This window comes from Bos indicus, chromosome 18, assembly GCF_029378745.1.
Source record: "Bos indicus isolate NIAB-ARS_2022 breed Sahiwal x Tharparkar chromosome 18, NIAB-ARS_B.indTharparkar_mat_pri_1.0, whole genome shotgun sequence".
Taxonomy (NCBI): domain Eukaryota; kingdom Metazoa; phylum Chordata; class Mammalia; order Artiodactyla; family Bovidae; genus Bos; species Bos indicus.
Window position 1 is genome coordinate 65529027 of NC_091777.1, and position 14625 is coordinate 65543651.

Sequence of the window (14625 nt, forward strand, 5' to 3'; positions counted from 1 at the left end):
CATTGAATTATATTCCATTGTATGGATGAACCACAGTTTGCTTATCCAGTCACTGACTGAAGAACATCTTGATTGCTTCCAAGTTTTGCCATTTATGAATAAACCTGCATTATGCATTGTGTGTAAGTGGACGTAAGTATTCAGTTCATTTGGGTTCAAGCCAAGGAGTATGATTTGCTGGGTCATACTAAGGGTATGTTTTCTTTTTTTTTAAACTTCGTTTTTTTGGCTGTGCTGTGTCTTCATTGTCATACACAGGCTTTCTCTACTCGTGGCAAGTAGAGGATATTCTTTTTGTTCTGGTGCGTGGTTTCACACTTGGGTGGCTTCTCCTGCTGCAGAGCATGGGCTCTAGGCCTGCGGGCTTCAGTAGTTGCCACACAGGCTCAGTAGTTGTGGCGCATGGGCTTAGGTGTTCAGCGGCATGTGGGATTCTTCCCAGACCAAGTACTGAACCCATGTCCCCCACACTGGCATGCAAATTCTTAACCACTAGACCACCAGGGAAGTCCAGTAAGACACTGTCTTCCATAATGGCTGCAAAAAATCATTTGCATTCCCAGTAGCAATAGATAAGAATTACGTTACTCTGTGTCTTTGTCAGCATTTGGTGTCATCAGTGTTTTGGGTTTTTGCCAAATAGGTGTGTAGTAATAGCATGTTGTTGCTCTAACTGCAATTCTGTAATGACTTATGATGAATATTTTTTCATATTCTTTTAACAGTGTCTTTTGCTTTCAGAGCAGAAGTTTTAAATTTTAGTCAATTCCAAGATACTCAGTTTTTCTTTAATGGATTGTGCTTTTGGTGTTGTAGCTAAAAACTCCTTGCCATACCTAAGGTCTTCATCATGTCCTGTGTTATCTTCTAGATGTTCTGTAGCTTTGTATTTAGGTTTATTATCCATTTTCTGAAAATATTTATGGAAAGTGTAAGATTTGTGTCTGGATCATTTTTTAAAACCGCATTTGTTGAAAAGACTATCCTTTCTCCATTCCTTAGCCTTTGCTCCCTTTCTAAAGATCACTTGGCTATATTAGTGTGAATGTGTGGACTCACCGTTCCAGTTCTTTCCATTTATTGTGATAATCACCATATGGCTGTGGGGACTTTTTTCTTGTGTCTTATTTATATGGTATATTTCATTAATTGATATTCAAATGTTAAACCAACCTTGTATTTCCTGGGACAAATCCCACTGGATCATGTTGTATATAAGTAAAAGCTTAGTATAGTTCTATATAAATTCTTTGTGTCAGAATTGATAATTGGTATCTTTCTAGGAATTTGTCCATTTTAACTACATTTTCTCATTTGAGAGGGTTAGGATTGTTTATAATATTCCCTTATGAGACTTTTAAGTTCTGTAGGGTCAATAGTGTCTTCACTCCTGATTTTGTTAATTTGTTATCTTCTTTTTTTGTCAGCCAACCTAGAGTTTTGTCAGTTTTGTTCATCTTTTGAAAGAGAGTTTTTCTTTAATTGATTTCTAGAAAAAATTTTTTTTCTGTATTCTGTTTCAATGTTTTGTTCTGATCTCTTTTATTTCCCTTTTTAATGCTTGCCTTGTGACTAGTTTTGTCTTATTTTCCAAGTTTCTTAACATGGAAGGTTAGGTTATTGACATCATTCTTCTTTTGTAATAAACTTTAAAGCTTTATGTTTCCCTCTAATCACTTAATTTGGTTGTATCACATCAATTTTTATATGTAGCATTTTCATTTTTATCTAGTTAAAATATTTTTGTTCTTAAAATTTCCCTTGTAATTAGGGTATTGAGAAGTATATAATTTAACAAGCCTCTTCCTATTGAATTTGCAGGGGTAGTCAGAGGAAGGCACGTAATTTTTCAGTCAGTGACCCAGGTGTTACTCTTGAAATGGGGTAAATCTGTGGGTTATTTGAAATATCTTCCACCCTTAGGAAGACATTGAGCTAAGATGTTGGTGTTTAATGTAGAAAAAGTAGTCCCGTGTTTAATGTAGAAAAGTAGTCCCATATCTACCAGGAACTGATGAGGATGACCAAATATAGTTAACTCATGTTTCGTGAAAGAGTATGGCAGGTTATTGGGTGTTGTTCCTTCCTCAGAGCACCCTGACTGTCCTGATTTGAGGGATTTTCTTTGTGTTAGCTTTTCTTCATGAGATAGGACAACCTTTTAAGTTCTGTTTTTGTATTAGGTCTCCAACCTGAAGCTTAACATCACTGTAAAATGACATGAAACAGATACTCCTACATCAGCACCTCTGTGACTCCCAACTGTGGAAATTAGGAATTTTCCCTAGTCTGTTGTGACAGTCTCCTGTGGGTTAAAAATGCCTTTGTTTTAATGGTGAAGTTGTTACACAGTCCACTTTTGCTGTTACTGCTTCAGCGGTGGCTTCAGGAGGCTTGGGCCGATGCCTGGCCTTTCTGACCCTCAGGTTCATTGTGGAAGCGGGACTCCCGCTGGTCCCTCCCTGACCAGTCCAGGCAGTTCTTGCCACCTTTGACTTTCTGTCTTAGCTTCTAACCAGGTTGTGTAAGTTCGGTGACTTAGGTTAGATGTACCGTAAAGAATTATAAAAAAATTTTTTTTAAAGGATTCTAAAAATTTTTAATAATTGCTGATTTTCCTTGGGTTGAAGAGAGTCTTTACTTATACCTCTTAATTCAGCTTACATCCAAGGTTTAAAATCTACAATTTCTTGCATTGCTGATTCGTGGCTGGCATTGATCTTTAGAGGTAACTGGCATTTGGGGTTTTAAGAGAGCTGTTAAGAAAAGGTGGTGAAACTGAGTCCCACTAAACTGAGTTCCCCTGCTGAGTTGATGATTAACCTCTCTATCCAAAACTGTTCCCTTTCTTTTCCAGTCTTACCTAAATCTTGTGCTAACTGAACACTAATCAGCCAGTCAGATGACTAAAATTGCTGTTGTTGATATCATTGTTAATGTACAGACCGGAGTGTTTATCCAGGACAAGACGAGCTGACAACTTCTAGGTCATGGACCACCAGACCAGAGAACCATAAACCATAGGCATCCTTATTCCTGAAACTGACTAAGAAATGTCACAAGATGGTGATCAAGCCCGGCTTTTTTGTTCTTCCCCTCTAGTAACCCCTAACCAAGACCAACTTGCAGTGGCCCATTCCCTTGGTTAGTGCCCCACAACACATCCTTAATTTGCGGCTGCAAACAGTGTCAGTCTGACTTTTGCGTAATAGTAGGGAGTCAGCAAGGAAAAGAGCAGGGGAGAGGGGCTAAGAAGAGCGATCAGAAGGATAAGGGGCAGGACAGAAAGCTGAATGTGGGAGGGGAGAGGGCTGGATGTAGGCGGAGGGCCCCGGATGTGGGAATGGAGAGAGAGGAGTGTGGGGGGCAGCTGGAGGTCATGGAGATGGTGGGTTTACAGGGCATTGAGTCTCCCTGTTCCTGCTGAAGCTTGTCTGCTTGCTTAGTAGGTTTGGCCAAGGAATCTTTAGTAATGTAACTTTTATTTCAGAATTTAATTTGGAGGCTTCTGTGTACTAATAAGAAAGGCTATCCATTGGGCCTGAGAATTCTAATTATTTAAAGAATTCCTTCATTTTCAAAGGTGTCTCTCAAATGAACCTTTTTGTTCAAATCAGGTGTTCTCCTGAGTGGTCATTGAGGGCTTAAGTCATCCTTGGTACAGTTATCCTATTCAGCACGACAGGCACAGAATTAGGACTGTAACAGAGATAGGAAACAGAGGGATTTTTCAGGGGAGAGAAGATTCGGACTCAGACAACCCCGAGGCCAGGCGGTGGTCACTAGGAATGCAATTCTTGTGGACATTCGTTTCCTAACCTGACGTTCGGCCTCCTCACCCCACAGACCCACAATGATTCCCCTGGCATGTGGATACTGGAGAGAATGTTCTCTCTGTAATACTGCCCGGCTCACACTACTCTACAACAGTTTCGAGATGGAAGGAGGCCTCATTTGGTTTACTGGGGTCTCACAGGACCGTTTGTCATGTAGCCTCCAGTACTGCGAGAACTGCAAGCCCATTGGTCTGTGACGCTGGTCTGAACAGGTTCATAGGGCAGTACTTCTGTTCCACCATGATTCAACTCACAACAAAGCTACACTTTTCGACAGCACAGAAAACAATAACCAGTATCTCAAAGGACAACAAAAAAGGTTTGAAAAGAAATGGCCTGATCCTCCAAGTATCTCAAACAACTAGGAAGTAACAACAAATTCCAGGTGTCAGACTGAGAACGAAAAGCCAAGAAGATCAACACAAAGCAGAGGTTAGACCCACTGCTGATTTACCACATCTTCAACGACTCGAGTCGTCCTTGAGGAGCAAGGCACAGGGGCCTGTGGAAGGCTGCGGTCTGCAGCGACAGGCGTTGCACTCCAGAGCTTGGTGGGACTTCCACAGCAAACATAAAAGCTATTACACAACTTCTACAGTGGGTGCATCCAGCTCATCTTGTTCCCTTCCCCACTGAATGTTGATTAATGAGATACAGGCTCAACAGTGGTGCGAGCTGGAGGACTGATGATGATAATCAGTGTGGAAGCTCCTTACAACTTCTCCTATTTGTTTCTTAACCTTGTTAATCTGAATTTTTCTTACCAATTACTTTTTCACTTGCTTTAATAGTAGTTGAAGAAATCATTCAGCTCTCATGTTTAACTATAATGTTGTCCATCATTTTCAATATTGAATGAATAGTCGCATATCATTCAAAGACCTTGAAGAGGACTTTTACCACATTTAAGAAATAGCCAGTCTTCATGAAATCTCACAAAAAATGTATACCTGCATTTTTATATTCCGTTTATACAGAAAATAGATAATAGCAAGGTGAGCAGCAATAGAGAACATCGCTTTTTTCAATTTCCCGTGTGCATCAGTTTGTCACAAGTCCAAACTCATAACTGCGAGTTCAAAGGTGGAGCCTTTGAAATGTTTGCAAAGTTGTGAGCTAACAGTGGCTTCAACCTGGTATCTAGTACAAAGACAGTGGGGGAGAACTACCTGTTTTCCTGCCTGCAAAGAAGAGCTCTAGTTGTCAGGCAGTCACCTCAAAATGGGAAGGCTGGCATTCAGGAGTTGGCACTTTAAAAAATGGGCATGTTTAAGGACCAATGAATTTCCAGGAGTATTACTGGGCTCTAAGTGGGGTTGTATAGTGAGGCATTCGCTGATTGGTTGTTACCTTTTAAGCTACGCTGGGGCCTGAACACTCCTGGCTGAATTCTAGAAGGTTGGCACTGTCAATTATTCGCTAATTTCTGGAAGCTTGACTTTACTGGTGTGAGGCTGTTGCTGACTGGTTTTCACAGATTATCTGAAGTTCTCTCTAATAAATTGTGTTTTCTTGTTCAAGATTTTGGAATTTGGCTAAAGGAAGTCTTTGCCTTCCACTTATGAAAAATAAACACATTAATTCTCAGTCCCCTCTTTTGTTCTTCCTTAGCCAGACTCTCAGAAGAGACCATAAGGCATTGTTGAGAAGGTTGTTTGTGGAGACATGTTTATGAGCTAATGTTGCCCCTAAATTATTTACTTGGCAATTACAGTGAGAGAAAAATAGCTCTAACTGCTAACTTTTTGTAATGTTAAAAAAAAAAGGTGAAATCAGAATATTGAGGGTGTTCTGACAGTATCAATACAGGACACAGAACATGTGCTCTCTACACAGAACAGCCGGGAGTCTTATTTCCAGTGTGTGTCATGCGGCTGCTCTTGTACCCAAATCCTTTTCAGTGCTGACTGAACATTTATAGGTTAGGATGCTGAAGCTGAAACTCCAGTACTTTGGCCACCTCATGCGAAGAGCTGACTCATTGGAAAAGACTCTGATGCTGGGAGGGATTGGGGGCAGGAGGAGAAGGGGACGACAGAGGATGAGATGGCTGGATGGCATCGCTGACTTGATGGACGTGAGTCTGAGTGAACTCCGGGAGTTGGTGATGGACAGGGAGGCCTGGCGTGCTGCGATTCATGGGGTCGCAGAGAGTCAGACACGACTGAGCTACTGAACTGAACTGAACTGAAGTACACAACAGCACAGTTTCTTCATTCATTTTTACCTATCTGGCAACTCTTTTTAAATATTGTCTTTACCCTTCTCTCCAAACTGTTAATGCATCATGTTTTCAAATATGAAAATAATCACATTTTTAAACCGAACTCTGAGTGTGTCTAAGGTTTCAGCAAGCCTTGAGGTCTTGGCTTCATTTTCTGACTTCTCAGACTCAGTGACTCTTACTCACACTTGATCTTAGCCAAAAGGCCGAGAAGCGATCAGTGACTCTTACTCAAACTTCATTGATTTCTTTTCACCCACTGTCACAAATAAATTTCTCTAGAACCATTTCTGCCACTTCCCTTGAAAAACTATAAAATTATTAATAACATTTAATAACATCCATTTAACAAGTATTTTTCCAAAGACAAATCTCAACTGCCTGTGTATATACTGTTGCAATAATTTACAGGTGAGATGATAAACCATTTCCCAGCAAGGAGATGAGATCATGGAATCACAAACCTTTATATCAGGGATAAGCTGGCCCCTTTGCACACATGGTCAGATTCTGAGGGGTATACACTGTCCTGGCAGAAGATGGCACGAGATAAGTTCTGCTTCTGTTAGAGAGGTTTCACATTCTTAATAACTGACTATTCAGGCAGGAAAGACATTTTCTGTGGGAACCAGGGGCACCTCATAATCCTTTTAAGCTACTTTGGTGATTGCAAACATCCCTTTTCCACGTTTCCCATCCTAAGCCCCTTTGGGGGCTTTTCATATTGTGTTTGAGTGAACCTACTGAAACTCATGGAAAGCAGAGTGTTCATGTTTTTGACAAGAAACAAGACAGCTGACAACTATGAGACGATGCTGAGTAGCATTGCAGTATGGTGGGTCCCTTTCTACGTGCAGTCATTGGAAGTTTGCTACGATTCATGCAGTCTGAAATAATAGGTCTCGAAACATTTCTGTGACATGCCCTAGATTACATTCCAAGGAACTCTGGGTATAATAAGCCCTTTGAGAGGCAGCAAAACCCCGCTGGCTTTACAGCTTCAGAACCTCATTTCCCAGAGCCCTTTCCATCCTCCCTTAGCCTTTAGCCACATTCTGGAACTACCAACTTTGAGAAAGTGCAGGTAACTAAGGTAGTGGAAACTACTCTGTCCACAAGGCTGTGCAGCTATGACCATGCACCAGAAAGACTTCTGGGTAATGTAGCTTCCTCTGCCAACACTACCTACCAACACTTGGAGAGTAAGTCACTTCCTACTGGACCTGTAAAAGCCAAGAGGCACCCTCAGGGACACCAGGAAAAGAGTTCCCTGCTCCAGCCATGGGAGGGCCTTCGGTTACTCTTAAGTGGGATGCTCCTAAATTTGTAGAGTCTTGGAAAAGCCCACAAAGCTTAGGGACCTGTAATTTCAGATAGCAATATATTTGTAATAGTGGTAAAGAACTCGCCAGTCAATGCAGGAGACATAAGAGAAGCAGGTTCGATCCTTGGGTCAGGAAGGTCCCCTGGAGGAGGGCACAGCAATTCACTCCGATATTCTTGCCTGGAGAATCCCATGGACAGAAGAGCCTGGCAGGCTACAGTCCATAGGGTCGCCAGGAGTCGGACTGAAGTGACTTGGCATGTACACACGAACCACATCTAGTTCTAATCTACACACCAAAATGGACACATCGTATGGCACTCTATGTCCACTCATAGCTGTCACCTCTCTTGTTGCCTGTAAAATACATGTAGACTAAATTTTTAGACACTGTTTTGTGACCTTCAACATGCTAAAGACCCCAGACAGGGCATGAGGGAGAGTTGGAGAAGGGGTATCTTTCCTGCCTTGATAATGAGTGATTGTGGTCCAACCTAGCAAACAACACTTATTGAAATGTTTATTATTCTGAGTTTCTTTCAAAAGCTGAAGCCCAGCCTAAAGGAGAGCAAATTATTGTACACCATTTCCTGCCAGGATACGTCACTAAACACTGAAAGATGATAGATGACAAATTTTATGCATATTTTACCACACCAAAATGATTAGTGATAAAAAAAAATGGATAAGAACTTTTATGACACAAACACATAGCTGAAAAACACTACAAGAAAAAAAGCCAAATAAGAAAAATAAAGAAAGATAGGCCAATGGACGCTTGGCTCAAAATTTTTTAAGATATTAATTTCCTATGAAACAATTTAAATTTCCTTAAACTTCACTTACCCACTTTAAACAACTTTTTCTCAGAGTGATTGTCAGAAAATGCAGCTCTAGTATATAACAGGGCCTTGTTTATTCCTGTACTATGCCATGCTTTTGCACACACAAAATATTAAATATAATACTAAAAATACATTTTAAATATATACAAAAAAATGCATTTACTGAAAGCAGCCATACTTGAATAACAATAATGTTCTAGAAAATATAAACTGTATTGGGAATCCCCTGGCAGTCCAATGGTTAGGACTCTGCTGTTTAACTCCTGAGGTCCTGGGTTCAGTCCCTGGTAGGGAAATTAAGATCCTGCAAGCTGCATGGTTTGATTAAAAAAAAAAAAAAATTCACACTGTAATAGCTCCCTGGAGATGGCAGGTTGGCTAGGACTGAGAGAGAGAATACAAAGGAGTCAGTGGAAATTCTATAAGTAATAGACATGTTCATTATTATGATGTTGGTGATGGTCCTCTTATGCACTCGTGTGAAAATACATTTTACACTTTCAAGAATGGTTTAATATGTGTCAGTACCTCAGTAAATATGTCAATAAAATTTGGATTTCTTCCTCTACAAATATCTGGCAAAGTACTAGTAGTATTGACTCCATCAGCACCCTTCCCTATGGCTTAGGTGGGTCAATTCTGATTCCTTCTCAAAGCAGAAGGAAGTACTAACAAATGCTTCAACATGGGGACATTATGCTAAGCTAAATAAGCCAGTTGCAAAGAGATGAAAAATGTATGATTACACTTGTATAAAGTATCCAGAGTAATCAAATTGATAGAGGCAGGTCTGGTAGGGAGGGCATAGGAAGAGATCTTGTTTAATGGGTGTAGAGTTTTATTTTTGCCAGATGACAGGAATTCTGGAGATCAGTTGTGCAAAATGTGAATTTTTACACATACTAAACTGTACAATTAAAAAGGTAGAGGGTTAATTTTGTTACATGTATTTTACCACAGGCAAAATTGAGCAGATATTTTGCTGAAGTCTTTCGCCATTTGCAACAATCTGCTGTGAACTTTTTGGTGCTAAATGAGGTGGAAGTTTTGGCTGAACTTACTTTAAATTGCTGCACAAATAAAGTCTTTCTCCATTGTGAAATCTCTGATGGGCAACAGGGCTAAGTTTCACCTAAAGACTTGTCCACACTCATTGCTCTCAGAAGGCCTTCCTTCACTGTGAACTCTTGATGTCTGAGAGATGTACCAAAAAATTTCCCATGTTTCCTGTACTCTTAAGGTCCACTCCAAATCAACTCATAGGGTGCTTCTCCAGTGTACAGAGTTTGGCGTTCTTGCATGCTAAGTTGCTTCAGTCTTGTCCAATTCTGTGCAGCCCTATGGACTGTAGCCTTCCAGGCTCTTTTGTCCATGGGATTCTCCAGGCAAGAATACTGGAGTGGGTTGCCATGCCCTCCTTCAGGGGATTTTCCACACCCAGGGGTCAAACCAGCATCTCTTGTGTCTCCTGCATTGGCAGGCAAGTTCTTTACCACTAGGAGTTTGGAGTAGCACCTAAAGAATCTACCATGTTCTCTGAATTCATTAGGTTTTTACCACTGTGAATTCTTGCTCAATGAGGTTGTTCAGTTCAGTTCAGTCATTCAGTCATGTCTGACACTTTGCAACCCTATGGACTGTAGCACACCAGGTCTCCCTATCCATCACCAACTCCCTGAGTTTACTCAAACTGATGTCCATTGAGTTGTTGATGCCATCCAACCATCTCATCCTCTCTCATCCCCTTCTCCTGCCTTCAATCTTTCCCAGCATCAGGGTGTTTTCAAATGAGTTAGTTTGGCCACGCATCAGGTGGCCAAAATACCGGAGTTTCAGCTTCAACGTCAGTCCTTCCAATGAATATTCAGGACTGATTTCCTTTAGGATGGACTGGTTGGATCTCCTTGCAGTCCAAAGGATTCTCAAGAGTCTTCTCCAACACTACAGTTCAAAAGCATCAATTCTTCAGTGCTCAGTTTTCTTTATAGTCCAACATCCATACATACTGGAAAAACCATAGCTTTGACTAGACAGATCTTTGCTGGCAAAGTAATGTCTCTCTCTGGTTTTTAATATGCTGTCTAGGTTGGTCATAGCTTTTCTTCCAAGGAGCTAGCGTCTTTTAATTTCATGGCTGCAGTCACCATCTGCAGTGATTTTGGAGCCAAAAACAATAAAGCCTGTCACTGTTTCCACCATTTCCCCATCTATTTGCCATGAAGTGATGGGACCAGATGCCATGATCTTAGTTTTCTGAATGTTGTGCTTTAAGCCAACTTTTTCACTCTCCTCTTTCACTTTCATCAAGAGGCTCCTTAATTCTTCTTCGCTTTCTGCAAAAAGGGTGGTGTTATCTGCATAACAGCAGATTCTCCTGGCAATCTTGATTCCAGCTTGTGCTTCACCCAGCCCAGCATTTCTTGTGTACTCTGCTGTTGTGGTCCTTTAACGGACCGGAACCTGGTGGTCCAGAGTCGATGATAAGAAAGTGAAAGATTGAAAGAAGCTAATATTCCCTGGTTTATGCAGAGAACCAGTAAAACCCTAGAACAGGGCTTGCACCACTCACGAGGCCACAGGGCCCCCCTCTCGAGGAGGTCTTGAAAGCCCAGGCAGGAGAGTGAGCTTGGTGGGTTTCCACGCTCCAGAGAATTAGCCGGAGGGAGGGAGGGAGGGAGAGAGCGAGAGAGAAAGACAGACACGGGGACCCAAGCCTCTGGTGGAGCAAGGGTGCTTTAAGATCTTTCTGTGAGTACATACAGGCTGTGTACAAGGAATTTCTTTTGACAACGATAAAGATCAGAAAACCAAACGTACAGCAACCCTTATCAAGGGAACAAGGGCTTAACAATGGCCAGGAGACAATCCATATCTCAAGAAAGAGGATTGAGACTAAGCCGTTTTGTCGTAAGGAGAATATTTACTGAAGGATTCATGCATGTGTTTCATTCTACGACCTCAGTGCTGGGAGTGGCGTGCTGTTCCACTCATTCCTATTGCCAGGAACTGATAAGGAACAGAGGATTTATGAGAAACAGCATGCAGGAATCCTCTTGTTAAACGTTCCCTGACACTCTGCATATAAGTTAAATAAGCAGGGTGACAATATACAGCCTTGACATACTCCTTTCCCAACTTGGAACCAGTCTGTTGTTCCATGTCCAATTCTAACTGTTGCTTCCTGACCTGAATACAGATTTCTCAAGAGATACCAAGGGGATTAGAGATTAATATTAATGTAATTAAACTAGAGATACCAAGGGAACATTTCATGCAAAGATGGGCACAATAAAGGACAGAAATGGTATGGACCTAACAGAAGCAGAAGATATTAAGAGGAGGTGGCAAGAATACACAGAACTATACAAAAAAGATCTTCACGACCTAGATAATCACAATGGTGTGATCACTCACCTAAAGCCAGACATCCTGGAATGCAAAGTCAAGTGGGCCTCAGGAAGTGTCACTATGAACAAAACTAGTGGAGGTGATGGAATTCCAGTTGAGCTATTTCAGTTCCTAAAAGATGATGCTGTGAAAGTGCTGCACTCAATTTGAGAGCAAATTTGAAAAACTCAGCAGTGGCCACAGGACTGGAAAAGGTCAGTTTTCATTCCAGTCCCAAAGAAAGGCAATGCCAAAGAATGCTCAAACTACCGCACAATTGCACTCATCTCACTTTCTAGTAACGTAAAGCTCAAAATTCTCCAAGCCAGGCTTCAACAGTATGTGAACCATGAACTTCCAGATGTTCAAGCTGGTTTTAGAAAAAGCAGAGGAACCAGAGATCAAATTGCCAACATCCGTTGGATCATTGAAAAAGCAAGAAAGTTCCAGAAAAAACATCTACTTCTGCTTTATTGACTATGCCAAAGCCTTTGACTCTGGGGATCACAACAAGGTTGGGGTTGTTCCTAAAGAGTTCTCCACGTTAAAGGCGCTCATATTGTCCTCATTGTGGGTTTTCTGGTGATGTGGGAGGTGGCATTTTCTGCATGTATAAGGCCTTTCTCCAGTATGGGTTTTCTGATGCTGAAAAAGTATATTCTTGTGGCTAAACACTTTGCCACAGGTTTTCTGATGCTGAAAAAGTACATTCTTGTGGCTAAACACTTTCCCATACTCTCTACACTCATCAGGCCTCTCTTCCATGTGATCTCTCCAATGTTTAATGAAATTGGAGTGGTACTGAAAGAATTTACCACATTTGCTACATTTATGAGGCCTTTCTCCAATATGATTTTTCCAATGGTTAACAAGCTTGTACTTGTACAAGAAGAATTCCCCACATTCACAGACTGGCTTATAAAGAACAAAACAGAAAAATCATAAGGCTTTTCTACAGTAGGAGTTCTTTGATATCCAGTGAGTGTGGAGGTATACCAAAAGAATTTCCCACATTTCCTGCACTCATAAAGCCTTTCAGTGCCATGAATGCTGATGTTTAATGAGGAGGGATGTGCACCTAAATAATTTTCCACATTCACTGCACTTGGCCTTTCTCCAGTATGAATTCTCTCATGCTTAATGAGTGTTGACTTAAAGAATTTCCCACTTTCACCACACTTATAAGGCCTTCTTACATTGTGACCTCTCTGATGTCTGATGAATGTGGAGCTGTACATGAAAGTTTTCCCACATTTGCTTACTCATAAGGGCTTTCTCCAGTGTGAACTCTCTGATATTTTATAAAGTAGGCTTTGTCCTTGAAGCATTTCCCGCATTTGCTGTGCTCATAAAGCTGTATTCCAGTGCGGATTTTTTGGTGCTCAACAAGTATCTGTTTTCGGCTGAAGGCTTTCCCACACTGAGTGCACCTGTAACCACTTTGTTCATGACCAAAGGCCTCCTGGCACTCAGTGTCCCCATGTGGCTGCCCCACACCACGAGGGGCCAGCTGCTGCAGAAGGCCTGTGCTGCCCAGGAAGGGCTTCCCATCTCTGCTGCAGGTCAAGGTCCTCTCTCCTGTGTGAACACTGCTGTTGGTCACAAATGAAGGCTGCCCCTCAGCCCTTCGGCAAAGTTTGTCTCTAATCTCCTTCTGGTGCTGGAAAAGGTCTGCTCCACAAACGTACAGTCCTTCATCAGGGTACATTCTGTCATGCTCAGGCAGGGGTAAAAGGTCTCTGGAGAGTGGGCCACACATGTCACCGGGCTGGGCCTTCCTGGAGGATGGATCTGGCTTTGCAGTCCTGACCTCTGACGTCTCTATAGAAACACCTTGCTCAGAAGAGGCCTCCTCACCCTGGGCTCCATGACAACAACCTGTAACCAGATAGATGCTGGTAAAGTGCATGTTGATTTTGATGGAAAGGACAGCCCCATCAGAAATATGTGTGTCACACACACCCAAGACAAAAGCCAGAGAGAGGAAGGTCTGCTGTGCAGAGATGGACCTGGGGAGCCTCCATGATGAGAGAGCCCTGACCATGGCTAAGGACTGAAGGAAGAGTTACTGTTTCCACTGATTTGAGATGCTATGATAAAATACTACAGGCTGGCTGGCTTATAAGGAAGAAAATATATTTCTCACACTTGTAGAAGATGGAATCTGGAGATCAGTCTGCATTTTTCTAGGGTGCAGACTTCTCATTGTCCTCATATGGTGGGAGGAGCTTTTATGACAGCATGAATCTCATTCACAAGGGCTCTGCCTCCATGACCTGGTCACCCTAAAGTCCCTATCTCCCAATACTGTCACCTCGGGCACAAGGTTTTCAACATATGGATCTGGAGGCGAAACTAACCTTCAGACCATAGCAGGGAGGAGAGGCAGGCGTCCAAGTAAACACGGGCATGGCTACTAGTGACAGTGAGCATTGTGGCAAAGGCTGTCTCCAGAGCTGTCAATACCTGACAGCAAACGTGACGCTACATTCCAAGAGCTATATGCATATGTGCAGACCTCAAGGCATCTCACGTACAGGTCAAATGTAGAAGACGCAAAGGGTCCAATGAAATGGAACATGTGACAAATGAAGGCCCCTACTGGTGTGCTTAGTGTGGCAACAGAAAGAAAAATGCAGAAGAAAAGGAAGAAGCAAGGTGTGGCCAGTGGTCGTAGCATGTCAATGGTGAACACAGAACAGGTTCCCAGCTCTGACATGACACCCTTTCCCAGGATGTTGCGCCAAGCCCGGGTACTTTTAAGTGTCTCCTGCCATCGATGCAGTAATGTCCACACTCTCAGGTACCCAGGGTTCTCTCTGCTGCTCCAGGTGAAAGACAGAAAAAGGAAGGGCCAGCACATGTCCAGAGAGATTCAACACAGGGCATCTGATGTGCAAAACCTGGAAAATCCTGCCAGAATTGGAAGAGTTTGGTTCATGAACAACCACCAACCTCAGGCTATCAGCCAAGGCCTGATACCTGTGCACCCCTGTCCCAGCACCCCAT

General features: G+C 42.2%; 1 pseudogene; it reads right to left on the minus strand.

Moving 5' to 3' along the window:
- Positions 1-1386: 1386 nt before the first annotated feature.
- LOC109572124 (zinc finger protein 548-like) overlaps positions 1387-14625 on the minus strand; it is a 39904-nt pseudogene continuing 26665 nt past the window's right edge.